The 10,000-nt window shown below is 41.7% G+C and overlaps 1 protein-coding gene across 2 annotated transcripts in view; it reads left to right on the top strand.

Moving 5' to 3' along the window:
• LOC143040909 (uncharacterized) overlaps positions 1–10,000 on the top strand; it is a 232,179-nt gene that overhangs the window by 97,177 nt on the left and 125,002 nt on the right. The gene's annotated exons all lie outside the window — the stretch shown is intronic.

The following is a 10,000-nucleotide window of genomic DNA, read 5'->3' as shown; positions in this document are numbered from 1 at the left end:
TGAGGTGGAGGGAGAAAAAAGAGGAGGACGAAGAGGAGGAAGAGGGGAGGGGGTGAGGGAGGTGGAGGTGGAGGGGAAGGAGGAGGAGGATGACGAAGAAGAGGAGTAGGAGGGAAAGGAGGAGGAAGAGGACGAAGAAGAGGAAGACGAGGAGTGACTTGGAATTTATGTGTGAGATTGGGTGGAGTCTTGTAGGACGGGGAAGAGGAACAGAGGAGGGGAAGAGGAGAAGAGGAGGAGGAAAGGAAGAATAGAGCGAAAAGAACGATGAAGATGAAGAAGACAAGGAGGATGGGGGAAGGATATAAAAGAGAAGGAAGAGAATGCAAAGAGGACGAACAGGGAAGTAAAGAAAAGGAGAAAGAAGAAAAACAAATGTAGAAGAAAAAGCTGAGAAGGAAGAATAAAAAAAGAGAAGAGGAAGAGGAGAAGGTGGAATAGGAGGAGGAGGAGGAGGAGGAGCGGGAGGAGGAAGAAGAAGAGGGAGGAGGAGGAGGAGGAGGAGGAGTAGGAGTTAAGAAAGAAGAACAATTGGAAAGAAATACTTTGGTTGTTCGTGGTGAATAAAAAGAAAAATGAAAAAGAAAAAAATCCAGGATGAGGGGACAGACAAGTGAGCATATGGAAAGCAGAGACGAAGGAATCAGAGACTTAAAAAAAAAAAGAAAAAAAAATAGAGAATAGAGAGAGGAGGAGAGGAAGACGAAATGACTAAAGGCGATAGACAGCAAGAAAGAAGGGAATAACAATTAAGCGAAAGGAATAGGTCAGGATCTGAAAGAAAAAGGAAAATGATGTTGCGAGGATGAAAAGACAAAAGAGGAACTGGAAAAAAACGGAAAATAAAATAAATGGGGGGGATTTGGAGGAATGCAAAAGAAGGAGAGAACTATGCGAGCCGAGGGGAGGGAAGGATGATGGGAGGAGGGAGGGGAGGGGGGAGGAGGAGGAAGGGGAGGGAATAGGAGGAAGGAGAGGGAAGAGGAGGAAGGAGAGGAGGGAAGAGGAAGAGGGAGGGGGAGGGAAGAGGAGGAGGAGGAGGCGTGAAGAGGAAGAGGAAGGGAGGGAGGGAAGGGGAGAGGAGGAGGGAGGGGAGGGGAGAGGAAGAGGGAGGGGAGGGGAGAGGAAGAGGAAGGGGAGAGGAGAGGAAGAGGAAGGGGAGAGGAAGAGGAGAAGGGAGGGGAGGGGAGAGGAGGGAGGAGGAGGAGGGGAGAGGAGGGAGGAGGAGGAGGGGAGAGGAGGGAGGAAGAGAAAGAGGGAGGGAAGGGAAGAGGAGGAGGGAGGGAGGGGAGAGGAGGAGGGAGGAGGAGGAGGAGGGGAGGAGAGGAAGAGGAGGAGAAGGGTGCGTTAGCTTTTCTAGTTCTGGCAGGTCTAAGGTTAGATCTTGCATTCTTCGTTAGCTTATTCTTTTCTTGTCTTCTCTTTTTTTCTTTCTTTTGTTTATTCTTCTTTCTTTATTTTCTTTTTCTTCCTTTTATCTATCAATTTCTTTATTGATCATTTTGCGTACAGGGATGCCCTCTAATTACGCTTAAACTCTCCTTCTTGTTATGTGTCATGCAATTACTATTTAATTTTTTTTCCTTTTTTTCTCTTAAACTTCATTCTAATTTGGGGAGCGTGGTAGACTGCTGGGCTAGGGGGAAAGCGCCTGGAGGCTAGAAACTAGAATGGGAGTGGTTCGAATCCCGCTGAGGAGTCATCGTGGGACGGCATTAAGAGTATATAGTCTTAAATCCCGATTTTTGGCAAAAAACAAAGAGCGTATTAAGAAAGTAAAATAAATAAACAAATAAATTGACTAATTAGATAAAATAAAATAATAAGAAAAAATATACAAGATAAAGTAGATAGATAAATAAATGAAAATATAAAGATACTATGAAAACAAATAAAAATAAGTACAATAAAAAAGAATTGAGATACTTTGAAGAAAACATTCCGATTTCTTAAAATTGTAATATAACAATACAAAAGACATCTATAGCATTTACTTATACAAGAACATCCAAACTGTTGCAGATTTATTACAAAAATAATAAAAGTGTACGGAAAGTTGATTATGAAAGTTATAATGGAATCTTGCACAAAAGAGATCCTATGAGACGTCTTATCTCCAGGTATGGAAGAATATAATTCCACGCGTGCTTGTGAACTAGACTTAGATAACACATTTGACATGATATCAAAGAGACCACGCGTTGCTTCTCACCGATGAATAGCACGCGACAGCAGCGCGAACAACAACAGCAGCAGGAGCAGTGACAGCAGAAGCAGCAGGAGCAGCAGCAGTAGGAGCAGCAGGAGCAGCGACAGCAGCAGTAGGAGCAGCAGCAGTAGGAACAGCAGCAGGAGCAGCAGGAGCAGCAGAAGCAGCAGGAGCAGCAGGAGAAGCAGGAGCACAAGGAGCAGCAGCAGCAGGAGCAGGGGCAGCTGTAGCAATAGTAAGAGCAAAAGCAAGAACAAGAACAAGAACAAGAACAAGAGCAAGAGCAATAACACCATAACCACCACCACTACCACCATCACGACCACGACCACGACCACGACCACGACCACGACCACGACCACGACCACGACCACGACCACGACCACGACCACGACCACGACCACCATCATCACCACCAATCACCAATCACCCATCACCAATCATTAATGACCAACAATGCGATTTTCGTTCTTTAGGTCTTCAGGAGTCACGAAGCAGGAGAATTCTCTCTTTAGGCCTTCGAAGAATTTTCTTGACTCGAGAACCTCCCTCCTTCGAGGGAGCTTGGGAACTTCTCTGAATACCTGAAGAATCTCTTTCAGAATGTCACATTGTGCTAGAATTCTTCCTGAATTTTCTTGGAGAACTTTCTTGAAGAACGTAATGGAAAAAGAAAAGAAAAATAAGTGACATGACTGTAGTGTTCAGAAAAATGAAAGGAGTGGACTAAATCGACGGTAAGAAAAAATCTGTTTAGGATGGAAGAGTGACTAGAGGTAATGAAAAAAATAATAAACAGATAAAAATAAATAAGGTGCCAGAAGAATACTGAGAAAGATAGCTTCACACAATTAAATATCTTAGAATGAAGTAAGAGGAGATGGACGGATCAAATTACAAGTGAATTCAAAGCCATACTTGACCGATGAAGACAGAGAGACGATTAGGCAAATACACACACACACACACACACACACGGATACACACACACACACACACACACACACACACACACACACACACACACACACACACACACACACACACACACAGTTGCAGGCAGACGGATAGGGACAAGCAAAGTCAGGTAGATAGACAGACACACAGGCAAACATACACATACACAGACAAACACACAAACAAGCAGAGACACACGCACATATACAGAAAGAGATGCAGACAGACAGACAGACAGACAGACAGACAGACACGTAGGCACGCATGTACGCTCCCGCAAGCAAAAATCCTTTTCGTCTTGCCGTGTAGGTAGGATTCTCTTTCCTTTGCGAAGGAGTTTATGCGGAAACAATCGCCGCCGCTCATAAATTATGTTCCCCTCGGGCCCGGGTGGGCGGGGGGGGGGTGCGCCCCCTCTCCCCACCGCCAATGGCTGATTAATTTCTTGGCGCTTTGTCGGCTGACGCTGGCGAAGGTAGTGGGGAGCTATCCTGACGAAGTTGGATGGGCTGATGCCGACGTTTTGCTTCTTTTAGGGTGTCAGTGTGAGTCAGCGGATGTCAGTGGTCTGGTCACCTACTCCAAACCTCAACCTCAACACCTCACCCCTGTTTCGATACTGAGCCTCAGTCGAACCTCAACTCTCACCCGATACAACCCTCCTTTGACCCACAATTACCTTATCTGTGTCTCCTCTAGATTCGAGGTTAATTGGCTAAGATTCCTTTGTTGTCAGGTGAATAAAATCGCCTGGCGACAGTCATAGTAAAAGAAAAAGTCTTATTTGGTACGGAAGGGATTAACAAAGGACCATTTGGCGCCAAACTCCAATCGGATATTAGAACTTGGTGTCGCGAAAATTCGCGATCAGTTGGCGTAAACACCGACACAAATTCGCCAAAATAAAAGACCGCCAAAGAAAGGCTCTTAGTCAGCACTATTTTACTATTCTTGTTTCCCCCCCCCCAACTTTATTTGCGAATTACATGGAGATCGGAAGCCTAATGCTTTTGGCATTCTAAGCCTCGCATTTCTAGACTAAAAACAAATTCGTTTGAATTTATTGCTCTACATTTAGCATTCCCCACCCCCAACATTCCCCCTACGCCCCCAGCAGCTAATGTGTTTAACTGCTCCCCTTCCCTTCCCCCCCTCCCCCCTCGCCCTTGCTGCCGACCCTGTAGTCCGGTTCACCATGAACTGGGCAGCAATATTTCGAATTTATAGGAACATATATCATTCTCGGCCCTATTGATCCGACTGTTAAAGCCAGTAGTTTTTCCGTCAACTATATATATACATATATATGGATGTATATGTATATATATATATATATATATATATGTATATATATATGTATATGTATATATGTATATGTATATGTATATGTATATATGTATATGTATATGTATATATGTATATATATATGTATATGTATATATATATATATATATGTATATGTATATATGTGTATATATATGTATATGTATATATGTGTATATATGTATATGTATATATGTGTATATGTATATGTATATATGTGTATATGTATATGTATATGTATATATGTATATATATATGTATATGTATATATGTATATATATATGTATATATATATGTATATAATATATATATATATATATATATATATACCCGGTATGTGTGTGTGTGTGTGTGTGTGTGTGTGTGTGTGTGTGTATGCATATACATATATGTATCTATGATAAGTAGTATACAAATTTAGTTGTTCACAAAAGGGGGAGATACACCTCTCTAGGGTGACGTCTGGACCATCTAAGGAAGGCGGAGGAAGGGGAGCATGAGACATTTAGTCTATCATGAACGAGTGCATGATTGAGCTGAGATCAAAATAAGAATCTCCCTTATGAAGAACCCGAAGTTTTTCAGTGTTATGAGCCTTCTGAAGTCTCTTCTGTTCCAGCGACTGATTGTCCTTTTCGAAATACAAATATGCTGTTTCAAATTTTTTTTTCGAGAGGGGACGTTCCATGTATATAGGGGGCTATTGCCAGTGACTTCCATTTTCTCTGGATGTCCAAAAAAACATAAGACACAGGTGACGAACTTTTCTGTCACTGATCAGTGCTTCCTTCCACTACGACGGCAAAGTATAGCGTGATATTATGAATCTGAAAAAATAAAAGATTAAAATAAAATGCATGTATATATAATGACAAATAGATCGATATAAATAGACAAATAGAAACAAGCAAATGGAAAGGTAATTTATTTTCTAAACAAGATGACTCATTGCCAGACGTCACATCATTCGATTAAAAAATAAATAAATAAATAAATAAATAAAAAATCCAACCATTGACTACGTTGTATATGAAGTTGATTCTTCTTACCTTCATACCTTGATCCCATTGCTTCTCGTCAAATTAGTATCTATTGTGAACTGTATTCTTAGATGTGGATTGGTTATAAAGCCTTGATCCAAATCAACCTCATCCCCTTCCTCTCTCACTCTCTTCTTGCATTCTGTACGGTTTTCAGTTGGTTTCTTTTTCAACTTGATATTGATTTTGTAGCTCAACGTTGTGCCCCTAACCTCCCTTCGAAGGGTCGATAACAAGAGTCTCCGTGAATCAAGGCGGTCGATAGAAGAGGATGCGACGGCTAGACGATCGATAGGTGAGGTGGTGTGATATTAGATTGTTGGTGTGTGGTACTAGGCCAGGGATGGGCAACACTTGACACGCTAACGAAACCCAGAGCTCACCTTAAAACAAATAACTAAATTCTCCAACTTCTTTTGTATGACCATCGGTAACTGGATGCTTATTCTGCGATCCGGTCTAGGGTCCTCCTTATAAGAGGTGGAGGTATGGGCCTCATACATGTAGGAATATCATTCTAATCCAATGACACGCGAGAAGATTTTTGTATCAAAGATTCGGTTGATTTTGGCACACATAATCAGAAACGTTGCCCATCCTTGTACTAGACGATCGAGGTCATGTGGTACTAGATTGTTGTGGTGTGGTACTAGACGATCGATAGGTGAGGTAGTAGCGTCGACCAATCACAGGGGCTGAGAGGTACGAGGGGGGATCCACTGATGAAACCTGCGTCAGCAGGAAGGGTCCGGAGAACCGAATTCTGGGGGAGCGGTAACCGGTAACCGGTAACCGATAACCGGTAACCGGTAACCGGTAACCAGTAACCGGTAACCGGGCATGGATGGGAGGATTAGGTCTTCTTTTTATGGGCGTATTTATGGTTCCGAACAAATTAAAATGGAATATTTGAAGTGATCGCCCATACCCTATGTGTGAGTATTTATTGTTATATTGGGTGTGTAGGCGTGTGGTGTGTAGATGTATATATGCCTATAGTAAACGAGTGCGTATAAACAGCTTTATTCATGTCTATGCGTGCGTTGTTCGTGTGCGTATGTGTATGCGTGCGTTGTGCGTGTGCGTATGTGTATGCGTGTGTGGAATAAAGACATGTATTTCTGTTTTGCATTTTTTTTTTCAATTCATTCTCTAAGTGCTTGTACACATGTGTTCCCCTTCTCTGTTGGACCATTTGTTTTGTAACATATGTTCGTATATCCGAATTTATGCACGTTGTGTGTGTGTGTGTGTGTGTGTGTGTGTGTGTGTGTGTGTGTGTGTGTGTGTGTGTGTGTGTGTGTGTGTGTGTGTGTGTGTGTGTGTGTGTGTGTGTGTGTGTGTGTGTGTGTGTGTGTGTGTGTGTGTGTGTGAGTGTGATTCACCATGATCTTGGATCACGGGGTTTACTCGTGATCGACAGTTATTACCCTCCTGGATGAGAGCTTAGAGCTCATATGACCAATCTATGGATAATGCTGTGACCTTACACGCACACATACACCCCGACTCCCCGCCCACGAGAGTTGGAGTAACGATTTACAGCACCACGATACTGAGATTATTTCAGCCCTGGGCGGATTGGAACTCGGACCGCTGTAGTAGCGTTTGTGAACGCTACCACTGCGCCATCGAGAGGGTGTGTGTATGTGTGTGTGTTTGTGTGTGTGCGTGTGTATGTGTGTGCAAGTGTGCACACAGACACATGAACGCATGCGCAGTCTTTCTCTCACACACGCGCACACACATACTCACACACACACACACACACACACACGCACACACACACACACACACACACACACACACACACACACACACACACACACACACACACACACACACACACACACACACACACACACACACACACACACACACACACACGGGCGCACACACATACACACATACTCACACATAAGCTTACACACACATACACACACACTTACACACACACACATGTACACTCTCTCTCTCTCTCACACACACACACACACACACACACACACACACACACACACACACACACACACACACACTCACACACACACACACACACACACACACACACACACACACACACACACACACACACACACACACACACACACACACACACACACACACACACACACACACGCACACAGAAGTAAGATGTGTTTATCCTATTTCCTGTGAGTCTGTCCTTCAGACGAATATATAATTATGTCGTGATTGGGCCCCACCCGTAGTCTGCCAGGTGGAAGGTTAGGGTATGTACAGCACAACTTAAGCTTTAAGGGATTAGCGTTTCATCCTGTTTATGCATTCATTCATTACATTTACGTGTCTCTCTATTCATTTATCTATTATTCATTTATCTACATGTTTTGTTTGTTTATTTATTTATTTTTTTGTATATTTATTTATTTACTTTAATGAATTCTATTTTATTTCATTGTTTTATTGTGTTAAATGTTATTTTATTTATTGTGTTTATTTAATATTTCTATATGTTTTGTTATTTTATTTTGTTAATTTTGTTCAATTTTGTTTTCATTTGTTTTACTTTATCTTATTATATCTATTCTATTTCTTAACATTTTCTTTTTATTCTATCTTGTTTATTTGACTTTGTTTGATTTTGCTATACTCTATTTTGCTTTATTTGATCTCGTTTAATGTTATCTTATTTCTTTTATCTTATTTTATTGTCATTATATTTTATCTTGTTCTGTTTTTATTCAAAATAAACTGTTATTTATCTATTATTTATTTGATATTATTCTATTATTGTCATATTTTATCTTCTATTTTCGTTCAAAACAAACAGTGCAAACGTTCAGGCGAATTCTCTATTTAGTTTGAAATACAACGTTTCTTCGACTCTATGCAGAGGGATTACAACTCAATCGGAAGAGTGTGGCCGTTGTCTAGCAAACTTCTTTACTCTCTTTACTCTTGTGACAAAAACCTAAAACAAACAACAGCAGATAAATGGATAGACAAATGAAACATATACACACATACACATCAAATACACAAGCGCATATATACACAGATAGACATAAAGAGGGTTTGACATATCCACGCAGACACAAAGACATATATAGACACAGCTACACACGTAGGCACACATAGACACAAACACAAACACATGCACATACGCATACACATAAACATAGAGGACATATACACAGACGCTTAAACATACCCATAGACGCTCGGACATATAGATAGACATACATATAAACGTGTATGCACATAGATGTGTAGACACATAGACAAACAAATAAAAAATGAAAAGAACAAAAATCCAATAGGTTAAAAAAAAAACAAGAAACGAAATGTATAGGGTGGGAGAGAGAGAAGGAGGTAGGGAGGAAGGGAGGAAGGGAGGGAGGGAGGGAGGGAGGGAGGGAGAGAGGGAAAAAGGAAAGAAGGGAAGGAAGACACTGGATCTCTTCTTGATAAGGCCACTGATAACAGGATAACACAGATTTTGTCCCACGTAAATCCGGATCTTTAAATTGTCGGTCGTGATTCAATTTTACGATTGGTCATCTTGACCACACACGGATGGTTCCAGTTACGGCTGTACTCTCCTTGGATCTAATAGACTTAGCGTTGGATACAACGGACTCGGCGTTGGATACAACGGACTCGGCGTTGGATACAACGGACTCGGCGTTGGATACAGCGGACTTGGAACTGAGTACAGGAGATTCAGCGTTGGATACAACGGACTCAGCGTTGGATACAATGGTCTTAGCGTTGGATACAGCGGACTCGGCGTTGTATACAACGGACTCATCGTTGGATACAGCGGAATCGGCGTTGGATACAACGGACTTTGCTTTGGATATGACGGACTTGGCTTTGGATATGACGGACTTGGCGTTGGACACAGCGGACTTGGCGTTGGGTATAACGGACTCATATTTGAATACAATGGACTCACCTTTGGATACAACGGACTTTATGTTGGATATAACAGACTCGGCTTTAGGTATAACGGATTTAGCCTTGGGCACATCGGACTTAGCGTTGGATACAACGGACTTGGCGCTGGATACAACGGTCTTAGCGATGGACACAATGAATTTGGCGTTGGATACAAAAGACTTAGCGTTGGACACAACGGAACTGGTGTTAGAGACAACGGATTCAATGTTGGATACACCAGAATTGGCGTTGGATTTAATTAACTTGGCGTTGAGTACAATGGGTTTGGCGTTGGATATAATGACATTGCGTTGGATCTAGCAAACTGTTTATCTTAGTATTCATTATTATAGATGGCATTATTTTCTACGATGTTCAGATATGTTTCTATGATGTAAAAAAGACACTATCCTCTCTTTCTCTATCCAATTTCTGAATGCCCAGTGGTTCATTCTGAGGTGAGCTATTCATCTTAGTATTCTCTTTAGGTGATTAAAACCACCTTGTACTAACTAGAATGAAAACATAGTCCAGACCAGCGCAAGTG

The sequence above is a fragment of the Oratosquilla oratoria genome, chromosome 29 (genome assembly GCF_046742065.1).
Source record: "Oratosquilla oratoria isolate Oo_2021 chromosome 29, ASM4674206v1, whole genome shotgun sequence".
Lineage (NCBI taxonomy): Eukaryota > Metazoa > Arthropoda > Malacostraca > Stomatopoda > Squillidae > Oratosquilla > Oratosquilla oratoria.
Note: the sequence above shows the minus strand (reverse complement) of the source record. Positions and strands in the feature narration are given on the sequence as shown.